The sequence below is a fragment of the Prionailurus viverrinus genome, chromosome B4 (genome assembly GCF_022837055.1).
Source record: "Prionailurus viverrinus isolate Anna chromosome B4, UM_Priviv_1.0, whole genome shotgun sequence".
Taxonomy (NCBI): Eukaryota; Metazoa; Chordata; class Mammalia; order Carnivora; family Felidae; genus Prionailurus; species Prionailurus viverrinus.
The window spans coordinates 43,423,626-43,430,839 of NC_062567.1; the positions used below are offsets into that span (position 1 = coordinate 43,423,626).

Sequence of the window (7,214 nt, forward strand, 5' to 3'; positions counted from 1 at the left end):
ATTTCCTCCCTTTTCTTGGGATTCGGATCCAAATCAACTTACTCTATATTAATTTACTTCTTCAATTTAAAGTAGTGTTTCCTTGAGAATGCAAAACATTTTAAAGGTACGTTCAGTGAAATTTTAATCAGTAACACAGGATAGAAAATTCCACTTTTTTTTTTCTTTTTTTGATAATCTGGGAAAAGTCAGGTTTCTAGGATAAACTCCATGGTAGTTCTAGCAAATTATATTTAGAATATTGTGACTGGTTGAAAATAGGAAAACATTAATACTGGACAGCTATGTAAATCAGTTTCATCAATATATAATCCCATATAGCAAAACCTCTATGGAATCAAATTCCGGATACAAGCATTTATAGAAAACAGCATCAACCCTGGCCCTTCTGACCCCAGCCTAAACTCTGCGCCTATCTCAGACCTGATCTCAGCATCACTTCTACAAATAGTTTTAAAACGTGTAAGAAAAAGGAAAAGAACTGGGTTAACAGGACCTTCCCTCTGCCCCCTTTACAGTTACTGCCATTAAGTTTTTGGCCACAGAGACCCCTAATCCTCAATTTTTCATGACTATTTTTACTTTATAGCTATTCAATTATTTTACATGTGAATGTAGGGTTACAGTGCTTGAACCGACTTTCCTTCATACACTATTCATATTACCAGAATTAATAAACCATTTTTAATTTTCCCCCACGTGGAACTTTGATAAGTATACATTATCTTACCCAAAAACCAACTCTTTGGGCTGGTGTTACTTAGTTCAAGTTTTCACATAGGATGTTCAGTGTTAACCACCGCCCCCCCCCCATTTTTTTTTTTTAACAGCAACCTTCCACAACAGTCTTCAAACTCAGTGAATTCTACAACTTTGTTTTAAAAAACAAAAACCAAAAAAATTTTCACGGTCTCTCGTCACATTCTGATGAAAATACCTACCCAAAGCCATAAATTCCTAGTTTTTCAATGTATTTCTCCAGCTTGCTGTCATCACCAAATACAGAACTCCACAAATCTCAATTAACTACGGCCTCCCAAGCTGTGTGTCCACCAATATACAGGATTCTCAAGGAAAGGTAAATAATTAAAAATTAAGGAAAGGTAAATCATTAAAAATTAACTGGTAAGAATTCTTTTCTTCCTTTAAAAATTTACCTTAACTTTAAAAAGCGCTCTTCTTCATGGAATTTGAAATCGTATACATCCTTTGAGGAAACAGTTGTCACCTAAGTACACTCTCAATCCGCCCCACAAAATGGGTGGCATAAAGAGGCATTTTTCTGACAGCCTACTTTCCCCAAATAGTTAGAAGGTCTTTCATGGATGGTAAATTTCTCACACACGTACATACACACACCGGAAAGAAAGAAAAGAAACATACCTGGTCATTTTCTAAACAGGTTTGATAGGTTTGGTTCACTTGTAAGAGCAGAGTATTTACCTATAATCTTTTAAAGCAGAAGTGGCAGCCAGAGCACTGGGTAAATAAAAACTTCAGAGAGTTTTAAAAACCCTGCATCTTAACTCACTTCCCCTCGGTTCAAGGGGACGGCACACCAAACCCCACGGCAAATGGGATTATGCAACAGGTTTTTCCTCTCCACTTTATTCATCGCAGGCTGGTGAGAGGTGTGCTTTCTCCAAAAAAAATCTGAAAACACCCAGGGCTTTAGGATCTTGGCAGCTGGCATTTAATCAACTCCTTTAGGATTTTGCAGTATCCATTCATTTTCAGATCTACTCGTATTTTCTCAATTACCGGGTTTTTGTTGGTTTGTTCTAGGAAATTAACCCATTATCTGAAAACTTCAGTTTTGCATAAATATTTTTCTCCCTGGTGTTTTATTACCTGAAGCCATACATGATAAACAGACCCTCGGTTGCCCCCTTGGGCTTTCTTATTTCTCACGTTTTACGGCTAGTGTAAATAAAGAAGTCACGGGCGCGCCCCCAACACCGTGACTGGGGCCCCAGCGTGAAAACCGAGTTTTTGGTTGGTCGGTTTGGTTGGAGAACGCAGCACCGTCACCACCCAGGTGGCCTCGCTGCTTACACCAAAGGCGAATTTGGGATAATGGGAACAGTCAGGCCGGGGCCCCACTTGGCAGGCGTATTGTGTAACAGTCGCGCCTGGAAGTGAGCAGCTTCGCCCGCGAAGGTACCGCGTCCCGCGGCGGCGGCGGCTCCTCGCGGCGGCATCCGGCGGCCGGGCCCGCTCGCCCCGGCGCGGCCGGGGGGCGCACGGACCGAGACCCCTCGCCCGGCCGCCCGCCCCCTTCCCGCCCGGCCCGGCCCCCTACAAGGCCTACACCCCCGCTCAGACGCTCGTGCAGCTCGGGGCCGCGGTCGCCCCCACCCCGCCTCCCGGAAAGGTGGCCCGGACGCCCGGGGAGGCAGAGCCCGCGGGGCTTAGAGCACGGCGCCCACACAGTCGGGGCGCGCCGCGGAGCGTCCATGCTGCCGGCGCGGGCGGGCGCCCCCACAGCCCCGCGACCTCCCGCCCGCACGGTCCGCGCCGCCGGCCGGAGGCCACTTACTTTTGGGGCCGCCGACCTCCCGACTCCCTCCGGGGGAAATGAAAGTTGTCACGGCGTCTCCCCTCGGGCCCCCCTCGCCTGCCCGGCGTGCGAGGCGCCGCCGCGGAGCCGGGAGGGCGGCTGCGCTCCCGCTCGCGTCCGTCCCGTCGCGCTCTCCTCCTCCTCCTCTTCTTTTCACTATATTATCTTCTCCTTCTCTGAGGGGTGGGTGGGGGTGGGAAGTTTAGAAAGAGGGAAGACGTTTGCAACTTTTCTTCACTCTTTCTCTTCCACCACCACACCCCCCCCCCGTCAGCCTTGAAAAAACAATGTTGAAAGGGGTGAAGAACTTGGGGAGGTGAAGGTGGGGGGCCGCGTGGGGAAAGCGGAGGGGGGGAGGGAGAAGTGATAATAATCGTTTAAAAACTGATTAAAGCCCCCCAAACAGTGATACACAGACAGAGGGGGAAAGGCGGGGGGGCGGGGTGGGGGGTTGGGGGGAAAGAGAAAGAGTCGCTGGTCAGGAAACTTCAAGCGCGGATGAGGTCATTGGTTTAAAAATAAAGAGATGGCGTCACTTGAAACCAATCCCAGTGAATGAACTCAGCGGAGCCCCGGGGAAAGGAGGAGACAGGCGAGGGCAGGGCGGTGGGCGCCGGGCGGGGCCGCGCGCCCGCCCGCCCGCCCATCCCGCGGCCGCCCGGGTCCGCAGCGCGACTCCGCGCCTCGCTTCGGCCGCTCGGGGAGGGGTCGGGTCACGTTCCGTTCCGGAGTTCGGCGACTCACTGGCAGGTTCCGCAGGCGCCGCTGGGAGGAGCCGGGGCTGCCCGAGGAGGCGGCCCCCGCGGCCTCCTCCTTCCGCGCCCGCGCGCCCGCCAGCCCCGACCCCGGGCCGGGGGCTGCGCCCCAACAGGTATTTAAGCGTGTTCCTCCCCCCGCCCCCAACTTACCCCCGGAGACCCAGAGCTTCTTCCTCCTGGTTGCGCTGTTTCCAGCTGCCTCACCAGCACGAAGAAACGCAAACAATGATTTGAGAGAATTACAATCACTCCTTCAAAAGTCTGATGAATCCCAAATGTAGGGCACTGCCGTCTCTTGTGAAAGAGAAGTTACAGGTACTTTAAGAAAAATCACTGTAGTGTGTTGTCAGGCATTCAGCCATCTACACGTGTTTGTCGTTTAAAGACCCCACATGACTGTTCCTCACATTCGTTATTTTACTTTGTTTATGTTTACTTGTTTACGTTTACAAATTTTAATGAGTGTGGGCAGCATAAAATTCTTTTCTAGCGTGTTTTCTACATCGGGCAGCGCCGAATCATTTTTAAATCAGACCGGAGGTTCACTGTCTCTTGAGAGGTGCAAGCCCCTGTTGATTTAACGCTACACATTTCGTGCATTTTTTTTTTTAATTTGGATTAATCAGAATAGCTCTCCTGTGAGATTACATTACACTCTTTGGAAAACTAGAGGAGACCTGAGGTGGTGACAAACCAGGACTTGGAATCAGTGAATAGGACAATCGGAGCTTTATTCTAGCGTTCTTTGAGCATTTGAGCATGAAGCTGCTTCTACTGAGAAGTACTCACGTGGATATCACATAACAAAGATGTGATTAACGACGGAAAAGCACACTGCGAGTGGACTGCTCCATGAGCCAGAATTTATGTGCAGGAATAATCTAGCTCCTAAAATATTCCATTTACAATGTGCTGGATTTGGGACATTGGTCCCTAAAGGCATCTTTGTTGTGGAATGTCCATTTGGACACTGCCTGAGGGACTTTTTTTTTTTTTTTAACTGGCCAAAAAACTGAGAGGCAGGTTTGGGGTGGGTTAGAAAGATCTCTGTACTGCTTTTCTGTATTTAAATCCTGCAACTAAAGTGCATTTGTTACTACTGATAATCATTTAAGGTTAGTATTGGGGTTAGCCTCTGGGAACCTCCAGCTCATCATTCAGAAGAGGAAAAGGAGCCTATCTGGAGATGGGAGACCGCTGAGCACTTGGGGCAGTCAATTAAGCCTGAAGGCCACAGATGCAGAGCCCACGTTCTTCTGCCTCTCTGCCTTTGACCTCTAAGACTTTTGCTGGGGGGGAAAGCAATCTCTCCCGCGGCGCCCCGGTCCTCTGGTGGCCAGGAGATGTTACTGCAGCTTTAGTGGGATTACCTATGTTCTTGAAGTAAACTTCCAACAATCTGCTAACCATAGACCTGTTCTTTTTAGAACAGCTTAGAAGGGGTAGTTTAAAAGGATCTGCATCTCAAATCTGCTTAGTTGGAGGAGTTGGTGTTTGGGGGAAGGAAGGAAAAGAGAGAATCCTTGTCCTACGATCTTGCCTAGTTGAAAGACTCAGCAAGAACATATGAAATACCATTTACATACTGAAGCTCCAACTTTGCTTTAACTGACACATCTTGAAACTTCTCCCCCTTTTTCAAATGCCTTCCATGTATTTGGTACCATGATGATAGCTATTATAGGGGCCTCCCCAATATATATTATCTAATCAGGAAAACAAGGCACAAGTTAAAACTAATTAAAAGCTAAATTAGTGATGGGGGGGGCACATAATATTGGTTAAGAGTCCAGTGGAGGGGCTCCTGGGTGGTTCAGTCAGTTGAGCATCTGTCTCTTAATTTCTGCTCATATCATCATCCCAGGGTCGTGAGATCGAGTCCCATGTCTCGCACTCACCGTGGAGCCTGTTTAGGATTCTCTCTCTCCCTCTGCCCCGCTCATGCTCTCATTCTCTCTCTCTCTCTCAAATAATTTTTTTTTAAGTCCAGCAGAAAAAAGGAGCAATGTATGTTGGGGCTGCTAGGGAAGGCAGCTTCTGAAGAGCTTTGACCTCATCCTCGAAGGATAGTTTAGATTTAGTTTAGGTTAAAAGGGCTCAGTGGAAAGACTCTTCTGTAGGGGAAATGGCACGAACAGAGACATGGAGGTGGTGGGATTAAGGTGTATTCAGGTGAGGGATGAGTAGACCCATCAGTAGTAGTAGAGATTGGTGTGTAGCAATTGGGCTAAGTTAAAGAGATTTAAAAAAATTTTTTTTTCAACGTTTATTTATTTTTGGGACAGAGAGAGACAGAGCATGAACGGGGGAGGGGCAGAGAGAGAGGGAGACACAGAATCGGAAACAGGCTCCAGGCTCTGAGCCATCAGCCCAGAGCCCTACGCGGGGCTCGAACTCACGGACCGCGAGATCGTGACCTGGCTGAAGTCGGTCGCTTAACTGACTGCGCCACCCAGGCGCCCCCAAAGAGATTTAAAGGCACGTTATGAAGTACTTCAATGTTAGGATAAATAGCCTGTTATTAGTCCAACAGGTAACCCTGAACAAGTTTACTTTGCGAAAGAGCACATTTCTCCTTGTTCTACTAAAAGAGCTTCTGTAGATGCTAACAACAAACATGTGGAAGCAAATTAAAAACTACCGCTTATGATTGTTCCAAAGAATAGGAAACATTGGGGTATAAATCTAACAAACCATGTATGGGATCTGTATGCCAGAAAATATAAAATGCTGATGAAATTAGAGAAGGCCTAATTAATTGGAGTAACATATGATATTCATGGATGGGAATAATAATTGGATATAATAAATATGTCAGTTCTCCCGAGATTCAACATAATACCTGTCAAAATCCCAGAAAGGTTTTTTATAGGCAGAGACAAGCTGAACCAAAAATGTACCGCTTCCAGCACATTTAAAGGGATGAGTGAGTGCTAGAGTCCCCAAAGGCAGATAAACAACTCATACACTTAGGACATTTCAGTACATGTAAGTGTGCAGTTTAGTCTTGTTTTTAGTTAGAGTTAAATATGGGGGAGGAGTGCCATAATCTTCAGTGCTTAAACCCTCTTAAGTTTTTTTGTTTTTTTTTTAATCTTTATTTATTTTTGAGAGAGAGAAAGAGAGTGCACACGGGGGAGGAACAGAGAGAGAAGGAGACACAGAATCCGAAGCAGGCTCCAGGCTCCAAGCTGTCAGCACAGAGCCCGACACGGGACTCAAACTCATGAACTGTGAGATCATGCCCTGAGCCGAAGTCGGACACTTAACCAACCGACTGAGCCACCCAGGTGCCCCTAGACCCTCTTAAGTGTTTAATCCACCCCTGGCTGAAGCTTTATCATTCTTCAGCTATTGGTAATTGAGTGCCTGCTACCAATGTGTGCCAGTCACTGTGCCTGGTTCGGAGGGTTCGGTTATAAATAAGAGAAGCAAGGCCCCTTCCCTCATGGAACTAATGCTCTACTGGGGAGAGAAGACAACAAGCAAATAAAAATAACGGCCAGGACAGTGATAGCACTGACTATGTGGGGAGAAAACTGGGTGATGGGATAGCAAAGGATTGAGGGTGGGGGCAAAAGTGGTTGAGGAAGGCATTCATGAGGAGAGGACATTTGAACTCATCCTTGAAGGATGGCAACCAGGGAAAGGGGTCCTGGCAGAGGAAAGAGGTCATTCTGAAACTTCAGTAGAAGCAGAGTGACCTGGAGAGGGTTGGTATGTTTCCAGAGCAAAAGAAAGGCCAGCGGGGCTCAAAAATTAAAACGAGGGCAGGGAAGAGCCAGACTGTGTAGGACCTTATAATGCATGCTAAGGGGGTTCAAATTCTATCCTAAAAAATTTAAGCAGGTTAGTACATGATCTGATTTATGAAGAGGGTATTTATAAGTAAGCAT

General features: G+C 47.2%; 1 protein-coding gene across 9 annotated transcripts in view; it reads right to left on the reverse strand.

Annotated features, from left to right (window-relative positions):
• DUSP16 (dual specificity phosphatase 16) overlaps nucleotides 1-3,972 on the reverse strand; it is a 90,191-nt gene extending 86,219 nt beyond the window's left edge. For 2 of the 9 annotated variants that reach the window (XM_047865370.1, XM_047865371.1), the window contains exon 1: nucleotides 2,540-3,217. The gene's annotated coding sequence lies outside the window, so the exon portion shown is untranslated. Of the gene's footprint in view, nucleotides 1-941; nucleotides 1,333-1,383; nucleotides 2,197-2,535; nucleotides 3,247-3,304; nucleotides 3,389-3,468 lie in introns of those variants that run through there. The other 7 variants (XM_047865364.1, XM_047865366.1, XM_047865365.1 and 4 more) reach the window with 7 other exon arrangements.
• Between the last annotated feature and the right edge of the window lie 3,242 nt (nucleotides 3,973-7,214).